This window comes from Chiloscyllium punctatum, chromosome 5 (assembly GCF_047496795.1).
Source record: "Chiloscyllium punctatum isolate Juve2018m chromosome 5, sChiPun1.3, whole genome shotgun sequence".
NCBI classification, from domain to species: Eukaryota; Metazoa; Chordata; class Chondrichthyes; order Orectolobiformes; family Hemiscylliidae; genus Chiloscyllium; species Chiloscyllium punctatum.
Genome location: NC_092743.1, coordinates 14,452,665 through 14,468,048, shown reverse-complemented (window position 1 = coordinate 14,468,048; position 15,384 = coordinate 14,452,665).

Genomic DNA, 15,384 nt, shown 5'->3' with positions numbered 1-15,384 from the left:
GAAAGAGAAGTGCCCCACAAACCATTACAGCGATTAGGGAAGGGTCTGGGAACCTAACATGATTCTAAAAAGATTAATGTGGCGTTCCAGAGATTCTACTCTAAATTATATCAGTCTGAGAATTGTGAGGAGTGGCAGGCCAAAATGGAATCCTTTGTTAGAGATCTGAAGCTCCCGGGTGTGACTCCCGAACAACAGTCCTTTCTCAATGCCCCATTATCAGAGCAAGAAGTGCAGGAAGCTGTGAGGCAGCTTCAGAGTGGAAAGGTGCCCGGTCCTGATGGACCTCCCAGCGAATCCTATAAGGAATTTATAAGTATACTGTCAGGCCCAATGCTGAATATGTTTAATGATTCATACAGTCATGTTTGTCTCCCACCATCTCTGAGAGAGGCCAATATTTCACTTATCCTTAAAAAAGGGAAGGATCCGGAAGACTGTGCTTCATACAGGCTCATCTCGCTCTTAAATGTGGACTTTAAGATCCTCTCTAAGGCTCTTGCATTAAGGCTGGAGACTGTGTTACCCTCTATTATTAAAGAGGATCAGACGGGCTTCATAAAGGGTCAAGATCCTCCAATAACGTTAGGAGGCTGCTTAACGTAATTCAAGCATGCCAACAGCAGTCAAAACAGGGATTGGTGATTTCTTTAGATGCAGAGAAGGCATTTGACCGAGTTGAGTGGCCGTACCTTTTCTATACTCTAGACCGGTTTGGTCTGGGCGAAGTTTTCATAAGATGGGTAAAGGTTCTCTACAGTGTACCTCTCGCTGCGGTCATTACCAACGGGATACGATCAAGCAATTTTAATATTTCTAGGGGCACCATTACTTTTTACGTTGGTGATTGAACCGTTGGCAGAGGCCATTCGTGGGGATCTCAATATATCAGCTCCAGAAGTGGGGTCAAAATTACATAAGATCTCACTGTATGCAGATGATGTTCTAATTTTCTTGACAAATCCAGCAGTCTCAGTGCCTTGCCTGATACAATGCATTCACGTGTTTGGTGCTTTTTCAGGGTATAAGATTAATTTTGCTAAATCAGAGGCTATGCCTATGGGTGGTCTTATGAAAGAGTTGGCTCTTGAGAGTGACTATAGATTCCCATGTAGGTGGTCACAGGGGGGGGGGGTTTGTGTATTTGGGCATATTCATTACTCCAGTTCTGGATTACTCAATTATTTGAAAAAATTAAACAAGATCTCCAAAGGTGGGAGGCACTTCCAGTCTCATGGTTGGGTTGGATAGCACTTATTAAGATGAATATTCTCCCCTGTTTGCTATACCCTAAATGGATGCTCCCCCTGATTTTCAATAAACAAATACTCAGGAGACTGAACAGTTGCTTCAGCTCCTTTATCTGGCACCATGAACGGCCCCTCATTAAATTAGCCAAACTGCAGTTGCCTCACAGATTGGGGGAAGTAGACCTTCTGGACATTAAAAATTACCAATTAAGCTTGCTTTTGACCTACGTAAGTGATTGAGTTTGTGGGGACCCTCTTTCAATATGGCTAGATAGATATCGAAGTCTCCCAGGCAAGGTGCCCCCTGACCAGTTTGCTGTTTTTGGACAAGGTGAGGACAGTTAGGGAATATTGCCATAACCCAATAGTCATCAATACTGTTAAAGCATGGAGGGCAATTCGGCAGAGGGAAGGTAATATTGGCAAAACATCTTTGTTTATGCCTTTAGTGGGTATGCCGAGTTTTCAACCAGGTATGATAGATTCAGGATGTAAACATTGGGCAGCTAGGGGTATATCTTGCATGGGTGATTTATTTGAGGGAGATGTAATGATGTCCTTCGATCAGTTAGTACGGAAGTACGAGTTACCTAATAGAGACCTCTTTCGTTTTTTTCAAGTTAGGGATTTTATTCAAAAAAGGACCACACTTTTGACTGATCCCTACAAATCTGACATAGAAAGAGGGGTACTAAGGGCTAAGAGTACACTCTCTGTCAGTACTCTATATTACCAATTGGGGGGTGCCACCTCAGATGAGTCTGATCGACTTTGCAAGCTGTGTGTTGAAGTTTCTTCAGAGGCATGGGAGGATATTTGGGAGAATGCAAGGAAGATATCAATTTGCAATAGGGCCCATGCTTTACAGTTGAAGATTCTCCACAGGGTCCACTTAGCCACAGACCGTTTGTCAAAATTTAAACCAGGGGTATCTTCAGCATGCCCCAAGTGCAAGGTCTGTACGGGTACTCTTATCCAGTGTCTTTGGTCTTATGACAGGCTTCAAATATATTGGAGTGCTGTGGTGGGTGCAATGGAGAGGAGTTTAGGTGTGAGGGTGGAGAAGGACCCTATTTCGCTCCTTTTGGGCCTACCCATTGTATTTCCTGCAGACTCGCATAAGGCAAAACTTTTCAATATTCTTACATTCTGTGCAAGGAAGAATATCTTGCTAGGTTGGATATCAGAAAACCCCCCCCAGGCCTGTTGGGTTGGCGGAAGATTGTTATGGAGCATATTCCCCTGGATTTTCTCACAAATATGGTACACCACAAAACTGAGAATTGTTACAAGACATGGCAACCCTTTTTGAAATACCTGGACACAGATTTACCTGCCACACTAACAAGGGCTTTTACATAGCCGTAACGATTGTGTTTCATGAGTCCAATATCCAGGGAGGAGGAACTGTGAGTGTATGAGTGTTTTGTTTGGTTGGGCTGAGTTATTACTATTTATTTATTTGTTGTTAGGTATTTATTTAATTAGTTAAATAGCTAGTTTAGTTTTTTTTTAAATTTTATACTTCTCTATATATGTTTATACATTTGTATAGGAGGGTGGGTTGGGGAATGTTTTTATTATTTGGGTTTAGTTTTGTACTATTTTTGTACTGTTTTGAATTGCATTGTTTTGTATTTGTTGTAATATTTAAAAATCTAATTTTTTCTTAATAAAAATATATTATAAAAAAAATGAACGCACTGATTTAGAGAGAACCTGAAATGACATCACCTCCTTTAAGAAACCAAGACGTATAAATAGAGAGGCAGGACATACCACCAGTGCTTCACCGGAGACCCTCACTGATGATGTTGCCTAGTATGGCGACGAAACATTTGAAAGTGAACCTGCAAGCTCAGCGAGCTAACTTACACACTTATCATCAACCTGAGCTACAAATCTTCTCAAAAACCGCTCTCTCAGTTTAGCTTTAGTTCAAAGTTTCAAATAATCTGCTTTGGTATTTTCCACTTTCAGAAAACTCTTATTAACATTCAAATTCCTGTGCAATAACCTTTACCACGATACAACTGTTTTATGCCCAGAACCATAATGTACCCTTTATTATGAAAAGAAAGACACAACTCCCTGTTAAACCCAGTGAATTCAGATGTTCTGCCAAATCTCAGCTGATACTAGAACTGGGCAAATCAGATTGCAGACAGCAATCTGCTTTGATAGATTACATTTTGATTTCATTTGGTTTTAACATGGTCTCTAACTGAGGCAAAACAATATATTGTTGCAGATTTGTTTTTGACAATAAAATAAGTTTATTATGTAAAAAAAGATAAAACAGAATAAGCCATATGATATATATTGAAAGATTTTGAAACACAGAGTGAAAATACAATCCATTAAACTTAAAATCTTTTTATTGTACTCAAACATGACAGAGAATGCCCTCTCTGTCTCACATAAGAATAGATTTAGTTTCAGCCTCCATTCCTGCTTATGAAAATCTGGTCGTCTCTTCATTGATTCATCATATAACTGAGTATAAACTTTCTCAGCTTCAAATAACCTGTTCCCAATTTTGACCACTCTGGTTTAGAAATATACTAAACTCCTTACATTGACCTAACCTCTTTTTGACAACACCAAGCTGTCTTCTTTCTTGCTCAGGCATACCTACTTTACCAATTCAGCTTCAGCCAAGAAGCCCAAATTGAAATGAAAAAGTTGTTTTCAACTTGTTTGCCCAGGCCCCTCTAGGCCCCACAAAAGAAAAGGACTTTTGAGGCAGGGATTAAGAATGATTTCTTATTTTGTGGATTCTAACACTAAGAAGTAATGTTTCTGTCAAACACGCTACCAAATTATCATATATTGGTAAAATATGGATGATCAATTTTCAATAATCACCATCTGATTTCCATACCTTGGAAATGGGTTGAAATTGTTTTAAAAAAGGGGAAGTCACAAACTTATAATTGGCTGCAGTCATCACCTGGTCAATTGTTGAGTCAAGCTCTAGGAAATCAGCGTGAATTGGGGGAATCTCTCCATTGGTTGCAGTCGTATCTAACACCAAGGAAGACGGTTGTGGTCTGCCATCTCAGTTCCAGGACAACTCTGAAGGAGTACCTCAGGGTAAGATTTTCTTTACTCAGTCTGTTCACACAAGCCATGACACAAATCTGAGGCAGATGGGACTTGAGCCTGGGTCTCCTGTCTCAATGGTAGGTACATTACCACTGTACCACATGAGCACCCCATCACAGTACCTCAGGGTAGATATTTTCTAATCAACCTATTAATATCACATCGATTCGTACATCACAAGAACAAGCCCTTTGGCCCACCACATCTGTACTAACCATGATGCAATTCTAGATGAATCTCATCTGTCTGCAGGTTGTCTGTATCCCTCAATTCCTTGCCTGTTCATGTGCCTATCTAAATGCGTCTTAACTTTGTTAATGTATCTGCTTCTCTCAACTCCCCTGGCCATGTGTTCCAGGCACCTACCAACCTCTGCGTAAAAAATCTTGCCTCACACACCTCCTTTAAACTTTCCCCTCTCACCATAAACCCCTGGTATTTGTCACTTCCACTGTGGGAAAAAGACACTGGCTATCCACCCCCGAGAATCTAAATTAGAATCTTTGGAATTCCTTGACACAGAGGGATGTGGGGGCAGGGTCCTTGTATATATTTAAAGCTGAAATAGATGCAATTCTTGATTAGTAGAAGAATCAAGGGTTATAGGGAAAGGGCAGGAAAGTGGATATGAGTACTTTTGAATCAACCATGATCCTATTGAACAGCAGAGTAGGCTTGGGGACCTACTCCTCTTCCACTTTCTCATAGTCTTAAAAATATAATAGTTATGAATAAATCCAATAGAAAAAAAAGTAATGAGAGTTTATTTTAACCAGAGAGCTTTTAGAATGTGGAACTTAGAATCATAGAATCCCTACAGTGGAGAAACAGGCCCTTCGGCCCAACAAGTCCACACAGACTTTCCAAAGACTTTCCATTCCCCTACCCTATTACTCCACATTTACCCCTGACTAATGCACACAACCTACACATTCTGGAACACTATGGACAATTCACCTAACCTGCACATCTTTGGATTGTGGGAGGAAACTGGAGCACCCAGAGGAAACCCACACAGACATAGGGAGAATGTGCAAACCCCACACAGGCAGTTGCCCAAGGCTGGGATCGAACCCAGGTTCCTGGTGCTGTGAGGCAGCAATGCTAGCCACTGAGCCACTGTAACTTACTGCACACCAATGTGGATGAGTTGTTTTCAAAAAATGAGGGCAAGACAGAAAAGGAAATAGAAAAAGGCTTGAAAGGTTAAGATGAGGTGGAGAGAATGAGGAAAGATTTGTACAGAGCATTGACCAATGGGCTGAATGGCCCATTTAATCTGCGTAATTCTAAGTAATTTGAAGCGTTGAATACAACTACACAAAACTATCACCACAAATAAAGCACTTGTTCACTTGTTTTATAACAGATCAATTCAAACAAAAAGATAAGTTGATGAGGAAAGGTTCCCTCAGTGCAGACTTTTGTTCAGAAAACAGAGTTTTAAAATTTTATTGTATGTTGTGAAAATAAAAACTTTTGACAATTGTTTCACAGTCATCATTAGACTCTTAATTCTATATTTTAAATCCAGAACATTACTTGGATCTCTGGATTAATAGTCCAGTGAAAATGCCACTAGCTCAACACCTCTCCTGCAAGTTGCCCTTGAGAAGATGATAGTGAGCTGCTTTCTTGAACCGCTGCAGTGCATATGATGTAGGTAGAGCTGCAGTGCTGTTAGGGAGGGAGTTCGATTATTTTAACTCAGCAGCACTGAAGGCATTGTGATATATTTCCAAGTCAGGACGGTGAGTGCATGGGACGGGAACCTGCAGGTGGTGGTGTTCCCCTGTATCTCCTGCCATTGTCCTTCTAAACAGTAGTGGTTGTAGGTTTGGAAGGTGCTGTCTAAGGAGCTTCAGTGAATTTCTGTAGTGCATGTTGTAGATGGTGCACACTGCTGCTGCTGAGTGTTGGTGGTAAAGACAGTGGGGTTATTGTGGATGTGGTGCCAATCAAGTGGGCTGCTTTGTCCTGCGTCGTGTCAAACTCCTTGAGCTTTGTTAGAGCAGCACTTATCCCAAATTCCTGAGTAGTTCAGGTTGCTTTTAATTTTATCTTTTATGGATAGACTAGTTACTAGCTTGCTCTTCTGGCTGTCTTAGGTAGATCATCATTATGTTTCTGAGGAGTTAACAAAAGAACACAGATTGAATCTCAACTAAATGTCAGATATGCATTGACTGGCAGATACACACCATCATCCTGTTGCTAGGCAACTTGCAATGACTCACTGGCTTTAAGTAAGATGAATTAAAAAGCACAATCACCATATTTTGCCATGCTGAAATATGTAAATTAAAATGAAATCATAAGTGTTTCCATAACTTCCAGAGCTAAAAGCAAAATTCTAGAAAGCTTATTTTTACATTGTACAATTTCTGTAAAATTGTAAAATAAATTTGCATTTGTTATAAATTTCGAATGTAAGTCTAATTGACTAAAAAAAACTTAGAAATTATTCCTCAGACTTACTAAATGTTCTGATTTTGTCCTGTTTCATCAGTTGGTAGAGGCTGTTTTCACAATCAACATTCAGTGAGGCAATTTAACTGATTAAGTGTCTGAGATTAATTATCATCTTCAGAAATATTAAGTGGTTTTCTGAATCCTCTCCTCCACTAATGGACTGAAAACAAAAACTAAGAGAGGTTGCAGTGCTCTAAGTGTAAATTCAGGATCTTGCTGAATGTCATGCTACTTTTTCCTTTGACTATTCCCACTAATGCCTGTTAATTGCTAGCCTCTGGATGTATGCATGAGTAAAGATTTATCAACTTAAAGAAGCAAGTAGTTCATAGTGACGAACTGCTAAATAGTACAAGAATATAATGAACAAGAATAGTTTCATTGGACAGTGCCAATCAAGCTGGCTGCTTTGTCCTGGATGGTGTCCAACTTCTTGAGTGTTTGTGGAGCTGCACTCTTCTAGTCAAGTAGACCGTATTCCATCACACTCCTGCTTGTGTCTTGTAAATAGAGGAAAGGAGTTGAGAGATCAACTACTCATTGCAAATTTCCCACCCTCTTGCAGTGATTGGAATGAGGTTAGCCAGCTGGAACTCATAGAATATGAGTTCCCTGATTGGGGCTGTTAATCTGGTCCAATCAGGGAGCCCTGGCTGACAGGTATAAATGGGAGTTTATATATAAGAAGTTCTGCTCACTCTGAGAGCTGGCTCTGAGGGAGCGGGATCAGTGTCAAGGACTCTCCACATATAAATAAAGGGGGAATTGGTGGTGGGGTACTGGCCTCTGTGGAGTTATTTTACTCCTCACTAGCTTTTGTATCCCCAACATTTACATGTTTAACTCAAGAAAATCTCTGGTTAATGTTAACTACCCCCTCGCCTGCCATCCAAAACCCTACTGTCTGGATCTTAATTTACACTCAGTCCATTCATCCCATTAGCCCTACATTGGCTCCCTGTCAAGCAATGCTTCAATTAAAAAATTCTCACTCTTGTTTTCAGCTCTTTCCATGGCCTTGTCCTCTTCTTCCAGCACCACAACCCACTAAGGTCTCTGTGCCCTCTAATTCTGACACTTGCACATATCTGATATTCAATGCTGTCACTGCTTTGTGGCTAAGCTCTGAAATTCCCTCCTTAATACACTTTGCGTCTTTCTTTCCTTCTCCTCCTTCCAAATGGGCACTATCTTTTGGGAAGGACCTGAATGCTTTAGAGAAGGTACAGGTGAGATTTTCAAAATTGGTTCCAGGGATGAGAAACTTCAGGATTGAGGACAGGTTGTAGAGGTTAGGACTGTTCTCTTTGGAGAGAAGTCTGAGAGGGAATGTGATGATCCTGAGAGGTCATAAAAGCACTAATACACTCACACATACTCTCCCACACTCACGCACACACGCAATCCCTCACAGACTTATATCCCTTTACACTCACATTCATATACACACTCTCTCATAATCACCCCCCACCCCCCCAACACACACACACACCATATATACGTTCACTTAGAGTCAGAGAGTCATAGAGATTTACAACATGGAAACAGACCCTTCGGTCCAACGCGTCCATGCCGACCAAATATCCCAACCCAATCTAGTCCCATCTGCCAGCACCCAGCCCATATCCTTCCAAACCCTTCCTATTCATATGCCAATCCAGGTGCTTTTTATATGTTGCAATCATGCTAGACTCCACCACACCCTCTGGCAGCCCATTCCACACACACACACATCACCTTCTGCGTGAAAATGTTGCCCCTTAGGTCTCTTTTATATCTTTCCCCTCTCACCCTAAACCTATGGCCTCTAGTTCTGGAATCCCTCATCCCAGGGAAAAGACCTTTGTGTGTTTATCCTATCCATGCCCCTCATAATTTTATAAACCACTATAAGGTAACCCCTCAGGCTCTGATGCTCCAGGGAAAACAGCCCCAGCCTGTTCAGCCTCTCCCTATAGCTCAAATCCTCCAACCCCAGCAACATCCTTGTAAATCTTTTCTGAACCCTTTCAAGTTTCACAACATCCTTCAGAATGTAATTTTAAAATATTTCTGGGATTTACATATTAAAGAACTGAAACCGACATGTTCAATCTAAAATTTGAGAGACTTAACAAACAATCCAGGTCTTTTCAATATATAATTTCAGTTACGTCACACTGTAAATGTTTGCTATAAATTCTGTGTCTTATGATCTTATACTCCACAACCACCTGATGAAGGAAAGCTAGTGCTTCCAAATAAACCTGTTGGTGATTTTTAACTCTGTACACCCTAGTCCAACACTGGCACCTCCAAATCGTAAATGAGAGAGGTGTCTTTTAGTGACAAATGAGACATAAGATTTCCTACCTTCTACTTCAGAGAAAATTTGTATTGCTTTATGAATTTCCAAAGAGAACAGTGGATTCAGTTAATTCTGACAGCTCTAGCTGAAGTTAGTTTGAATTGAATCACATGGAGTGGGCTGGTGACATACTTTCAGATACCACTGCCACCATCTGGTAATCTGGTTTTGTGGAATTATGGGAAAACTGGCCAACCCCTGGTTGTAGCTTAGTCTTTGACTGTCCTGGGAACGATTCCAGAGCTGCTTAACTCAACACAAGCTAAGTCTATAACAAAATTCACAGCATTGCTAACCTCAGCAAGACTTGAAATAGAATCGTGATGAAGGGTTTATGCCCAAAATGTCAATTCTCTTGCTCCTCGAATACTGCCTGACCTGCTGTGCTTTTCCAGCACTACATCATCGACTCTGATATCCAGCACTTGCAGTCCTCACTTTCTCCTCGTTGAAGTAGGCTGAGTCCACATAAATCTTTAACCTTGATAGACCTCGTCAGAGTTTGACCAGTTTGGATCCACGTATATTTTGGAATACTGACTTAACCCAAATAAAGACATTCCATAAAATCTTTTGAGCCCCCCGACAAGGACGAAATAAGGGATGTGGCATCAGGTTTTGCAGATCAATATGATAAACCTCTAAAGTAATAACCCATATCATAATTCAATGTACCAGTCTAATGGATGACTAACCTCTAATGATAGTTCATGACAGCTATTGGTAAGTTTTGAGTATAAGTATTCCTGCTTTACTCTCTGTTCGCACAAACTTGAGAGAGAAACTGGGAGCTGGGAGCAATTCTCTCTCTCTTCCATGTTTAGACATCAGCTTGCAGTTCTATAGTGAATAAAGACCAATTGTTGTTGCAACAAACTATACTGAATTTTTTGTTGAGTATTGTTGATTTTAGCTCTTGCAGCTATTTTTAACTGACTTCTACAGTTTGGTGACTTCACTGTTACCAACCCTCCAGACTCTATGCTGTGTCTAGGGCCTGTCTAGTTATCAGTGGTAGAGAATAGACCACTAGTGAGTCTAAGCAGAACAGGTACTTGTTTTATATTAAAAGAGTAATTTATTGTATGATAGCAACAGGCACAGCTTGCATGATTTGTAAAGAACAATTACTGAGAACTCTCCGGAGATGTACAGGATACATCCGTTCCCTTCAGATACTCGTGCAGAACTGAACTGTCTCCACTCAAAGACTGTGCCAACAGACATCACTAAATTCGATAGATCTCAATGTAACATGAACACTGACTCCATCAGACCTTATTCAGCGTGTGGGAATAGGCACCGTGGCTGTGTCTCAGTGAAAGGGAGTTACTTCATTTTTGGGATGGAATGTGAGATCATTGGAAATTATCATATTTATTGATTAATCTCTAATCGCCTTTGAGGCTGCATTCTTGAACCACGTGAGATTGCACTCGCAATGCTCTTACAAAGTGAGTTATAGGATCTCCATCCAGCAGTAGTGAAGGAACAGCGATATATTTCCCAGAGAGTGAATTGGAGGAGGAATTGCAGTGGGTGGTATTACCATGCATCTGCTGCCCTTGTTGTTCTAGATTCTAAACAAGTTTTAAGATTTTCTAAATCTCATTTTAAAACTTTCATGCTTGCTTTCAAATGACTCCACCCCTACCTATCTCTGCAATTTCATTCAGACCTGCATATAGCTGAGATCACTCCACCCTCTAATTCTAGTCTCGTAAACATTGCTGATATTAATTGCTCCACATTTTGAACTTTACATTACCTAGGCTCAAAGCTCTGCAGTACCTCCCCTACATCTGTCTACCTCACTTTGTTCTTTACAAACACTTGTAGTTGCCTGAAGTAGTCCCTTTTTTGCTTACCTGACTTAAGGTCATATTTTATTTTGTGGAGAAGCCGGTATTGGACTGGAGTGGACAAAGTCAAAAATCACATGACACCAGGTTATAGTCCAACAGGTTTATTTGAAATTGCAAGCTTTCGGAGCCTCCACTCCTTCCTCAGGCAGCTAGTGAGAGAGAATACGTTGGACACAGAATTTATAAGTAAAAGATCAAAGGGTCATACAAATTATGCTAATGTATTGAACAAACCTAGATGGCTATTCAGTCTTTAATCAATTAGAATGGAGGTACAAGTTTCAATTGATTAATATGTAAATCTAGAATTTCTTTCAAGTCACTGCCCCAAGATAACTTCAGGTTTTATTGGAATAAAGGTGACACCTCAGGTCAGACAATGCATTTTAGATGTGAGGTCAAGTTTCAAGGCTGCTTGTATATCAAACTGGAGTCAGACTGGTCTTACTTCCAAAGTTGGAATTTATAAAATACCACATTGACTGACTGCCCACAGATTGTGTGCTTTTTGAACAAAATAGAATGTATCTGCAAATACAAATCCGCAAAGGCAAATTCACCTTATAGATTCACGTGTATGTATGTATGTGTGTGTGTGTGGGTGTGTGTGTGTGTGTGTGTGTGTGTGTGTGTGTATATATATACGTGTGTGTGCGTGTATGTATGTATGTGTGTCTATGTGCCTGTGTATGTGTATGTGGTGTCTGTTTGTGTGTATGTATATATGTATGTGTGTGTGTTTGTGTGCACGTGTGTTTGTGTGTGTATGCATGTGTGTGTGTGTGTATATGTGTGTAAATGTATGTATGTGCCCAACTCTCCAGTCTATCTATATACTGCTGCATTGTTTGACAGTCCCTTTCACTATCTGCTATCATGCAATAAACTCTAAATTAGGTTTAGTGTGCATGTACATGCGTACCTTTCGATTTTCAATCCATTTACGAGTGGGAACAGTTTCCCTTGATGAACTCTGTCCAGCTCTCTCATGATTTTGAAAACCTTTATCAAACCTCGTCATAGCCTTCTCCTCTCCAAGGACTAAAGTTCGAACTTTTGCAATCTTTCCACCTAACTTAAGTGTCTCATCCCTGGAACCATTCTTGTCAACTTCTTCTGCACTGTCGACAATGCATCACATTCTTTCCATAATGTGATGACTAAAACTGTACTCAGTACTCCTGCTGAGGCCCAACCAGTGCATTATATCATAGCAAAGAGGTGGTAAAAAGAAGATTGCAATCAGCTAGGGACCAAATGGGTATTTGTATCTGAGAGTGTGGTAGATGTAGATACAGTCAAATTCCATTCCAGGGATTTTTGTCACAAAATCCTAGACTGACACTCCAGTGACACTATCGAAGAAACTTTATTTCTGATGGTGGATAAAGCTAAGATCCCAACTGCTTTCTCAGGTGAACGTACAAAACTCCCAATGTGATATTTTGAAGAAAAGGAGATGGGTTCTCTCAGGCATTTATTATCCAATCAACACCTTCATAAAATCAGATTTTCTGTCTATTACCATATGCCGGTCTGTGGGATCTTGCTGTGCTTCCTCAATGTCTATATTTCAATAACTTGGGATCTCCCAAATCCATGAAATGTACAAAGAAGGATGTGAATATGTCGTAGGCAGTGAAGGTTAACCAAACTAATACCAGACTAATGGGCAGATTGTCTTATGAGGAGAGGTTAAACAGACTGAAGCTTCAATCCGCTTGAAGTTCAGAAGAGGAAGACATGACTTTATTGAAACATATAAGATCTTGAAAAGTCTTTACAGGGTGGACGTGGAAAAAAATGTGTCCTTTCTGGGAAAATTTAGAAATTGGAGTTTCAATTTAAAAATAAATATTTGCTCAGTTTGAACAGAGAAATAATGCAACATTGTTGGCCTTGTATGAAAGTAACCAAAAGAGAAAATGCTGGAAAATCTCAGCAGGTCTGGAAAAGCTTTGACAAAGGGTCAGTTAGACTCAAAATGTCAGCTCTTTTCTCTCCTTACAGATGCTGCCAGACCTGCTGAGATTTTCCAGCATTTTCTCTTTTGGTTTCAGTTTCCAGCATCCGCAGTAATTTGCTTTTATTTATTGTATGAAAGCAAAATTGGTATGGAAATCTGTAGAGTAATTGAAAAAAAACGTCAAAGTACCCAGTGTTATGAAGATTTATAATATATTTTTACAATAATTATTAGTATTATTGCTGCAGTCAAGCCAAAAGGATTCCCTGTCTATCATAAGAATGAGTAATGTGATATATGAATTTCAGCGCTGGTGTGAGGCCAGAATATATAGGCCATGCATCTCAAAGATTGGTGCATTATATTGTGCGGTGTGTTCTTTTGTTAAAAGTATACTGACAGCCTCTTGTGACTATTTTGAGTGACTGACCACTATGGCAAACAAAAAGAAAAATAAAACTTATGGCCGACCAAATCATGTGCCATACTGGAATCAGATTTGTCCAGTTTTAACACCAGCTGTGAATGTAACAGCGGGATTGAAAATGGCAGGATTGTAATGAAATTGGACATTAAGCGGAACTAATTAGATGCTCTATCCAAGAGCCAGTACTTGTATAATGGGCCAAATGGCCTCCATCTGTGTCATTTGAATCTACGGTATGATGCTATTATTTCACTAAAGAATGACGACAGCACGTGTTTAAATTTCCAAATCAAATTTAGACAAATTCCTCATTTAACCAAAGCATTGTGATAGTGACATTTTGGAGTTTTTGAAAGTTCTGAGAATGCAACTTTGTTTGTCAGTCTGCTACAGATCAGAAGGGATGGAATGGATTTTCTCTTTGCCTTGTTTGATTGCAGCTATTGCTTTGAATTTTGGAAGGATACTGAATATCCAATGCAATGCACTTGACTGAATTAAATAAGTAAGGGAATAATTTTATGCCTCAGAATATTAAACATGTACAAATATGCACCAGGGGAACAGTTATCTGCCAAAATCTTTGTTTAAATTTGAACCAGGCATATTGCTTAAGTGTAGCAGGTTGAGAGGTGACCTTGTACAGATTTATAAAATCATGAGGGGTATAAATAAGGTGAATGGCAGATGGATTTTCCCTAGGTGGGGGTTTTAAGGCTAGGGGGCATTTTTAAGGTGAGAGGAGAAAGGTTTAGAAGACACATGAGGGACAACGTTTTTACACAGGGAGTGGTTCATGCATGGAATGAACTTCCAAAGGAAGTGATAGATGCGGGTATAAGTACAATGTTTGAAAGATGTTTATATGAGTACTCAAATAAGAAATGCTTGGAGTGATATAGGCCGAGTGCAGGCAATTGGGACTAGCTTAGTTTATCGTTGGCAAAGACTAGTTAGACCAAAGGTTCTGTTTCCATGCTATTTGACACTATGACTCCATGGCTCTGATTTGTCAAACCATCCAAGTGCTGGATGTCACTTTTATTCACACACATACTGAATTCACACTCACCTTTGCAGACAGGAAGACCACATTCACATCATGTAGTATTTCCAATTAAAAAGTAGCTCAGGGGTGGAATTTTCCCAGTGCGTTCCCCATGGCAACACCATTATCAATCACAGTCCAATGAATCAGCATTCTTTTCCTGCATTATAAGTTGTTTCGTGCTTTGAGATTTGGTATTCTTGCATTCTGTCCTGACGAGTGTTGGATAAAAATAACTTCAATAGCATGCCTTTTTTTGTCAGCAATCCTCAATGCTCTACCTTTTGGAAAGTTTAAAGTATGAAAACAACCGATGAGATTATAATTTAAAATTTGATATGGCAAGTGTTTCAATAATTAAAATGGGGGCGAAGGGGGATCACAGTTTTAAAGGGTTTGTTGAAACCAATGACAACAAGTGTTCTAAATCAGTGAACACTAAGGACATTTCAGTTAAAAGACTTCATGTTATTTTGGGGAAGGATTGGTCTATTGGTATTACCACTGGTCTGTTAACTCAGACACCCAGATAATGTTCCAGGGAGCCAGGTTTGAATCCTGCCACAGCAGATGGTAGAATTTGAATTCAATAAATATTTGAAATTAAAGGTCTAATGATGACCATGAGTCCATTGCTGATTGACAGGAAAAACCCATCTGCTTCGCTAATGTCCTTTAGGGAACAAAGCTGCCATCCTTAGCTGGCCTGGCCTACATGTGACTTCAGAGCCACAGCAATGTGGTTGACTCTTAGCTGCCTTCTGGGCAAATAAGGAGATGCAATAAATACTGCCTTAGTCAGTAACACCCTCATCCTGTAAATGAATAAAGAAAATTTTTTAAATGCTCTCAGATTAGATTTAATTGGTTGCTTCCTCTGAAGTTTTTTCACAGAATAAAA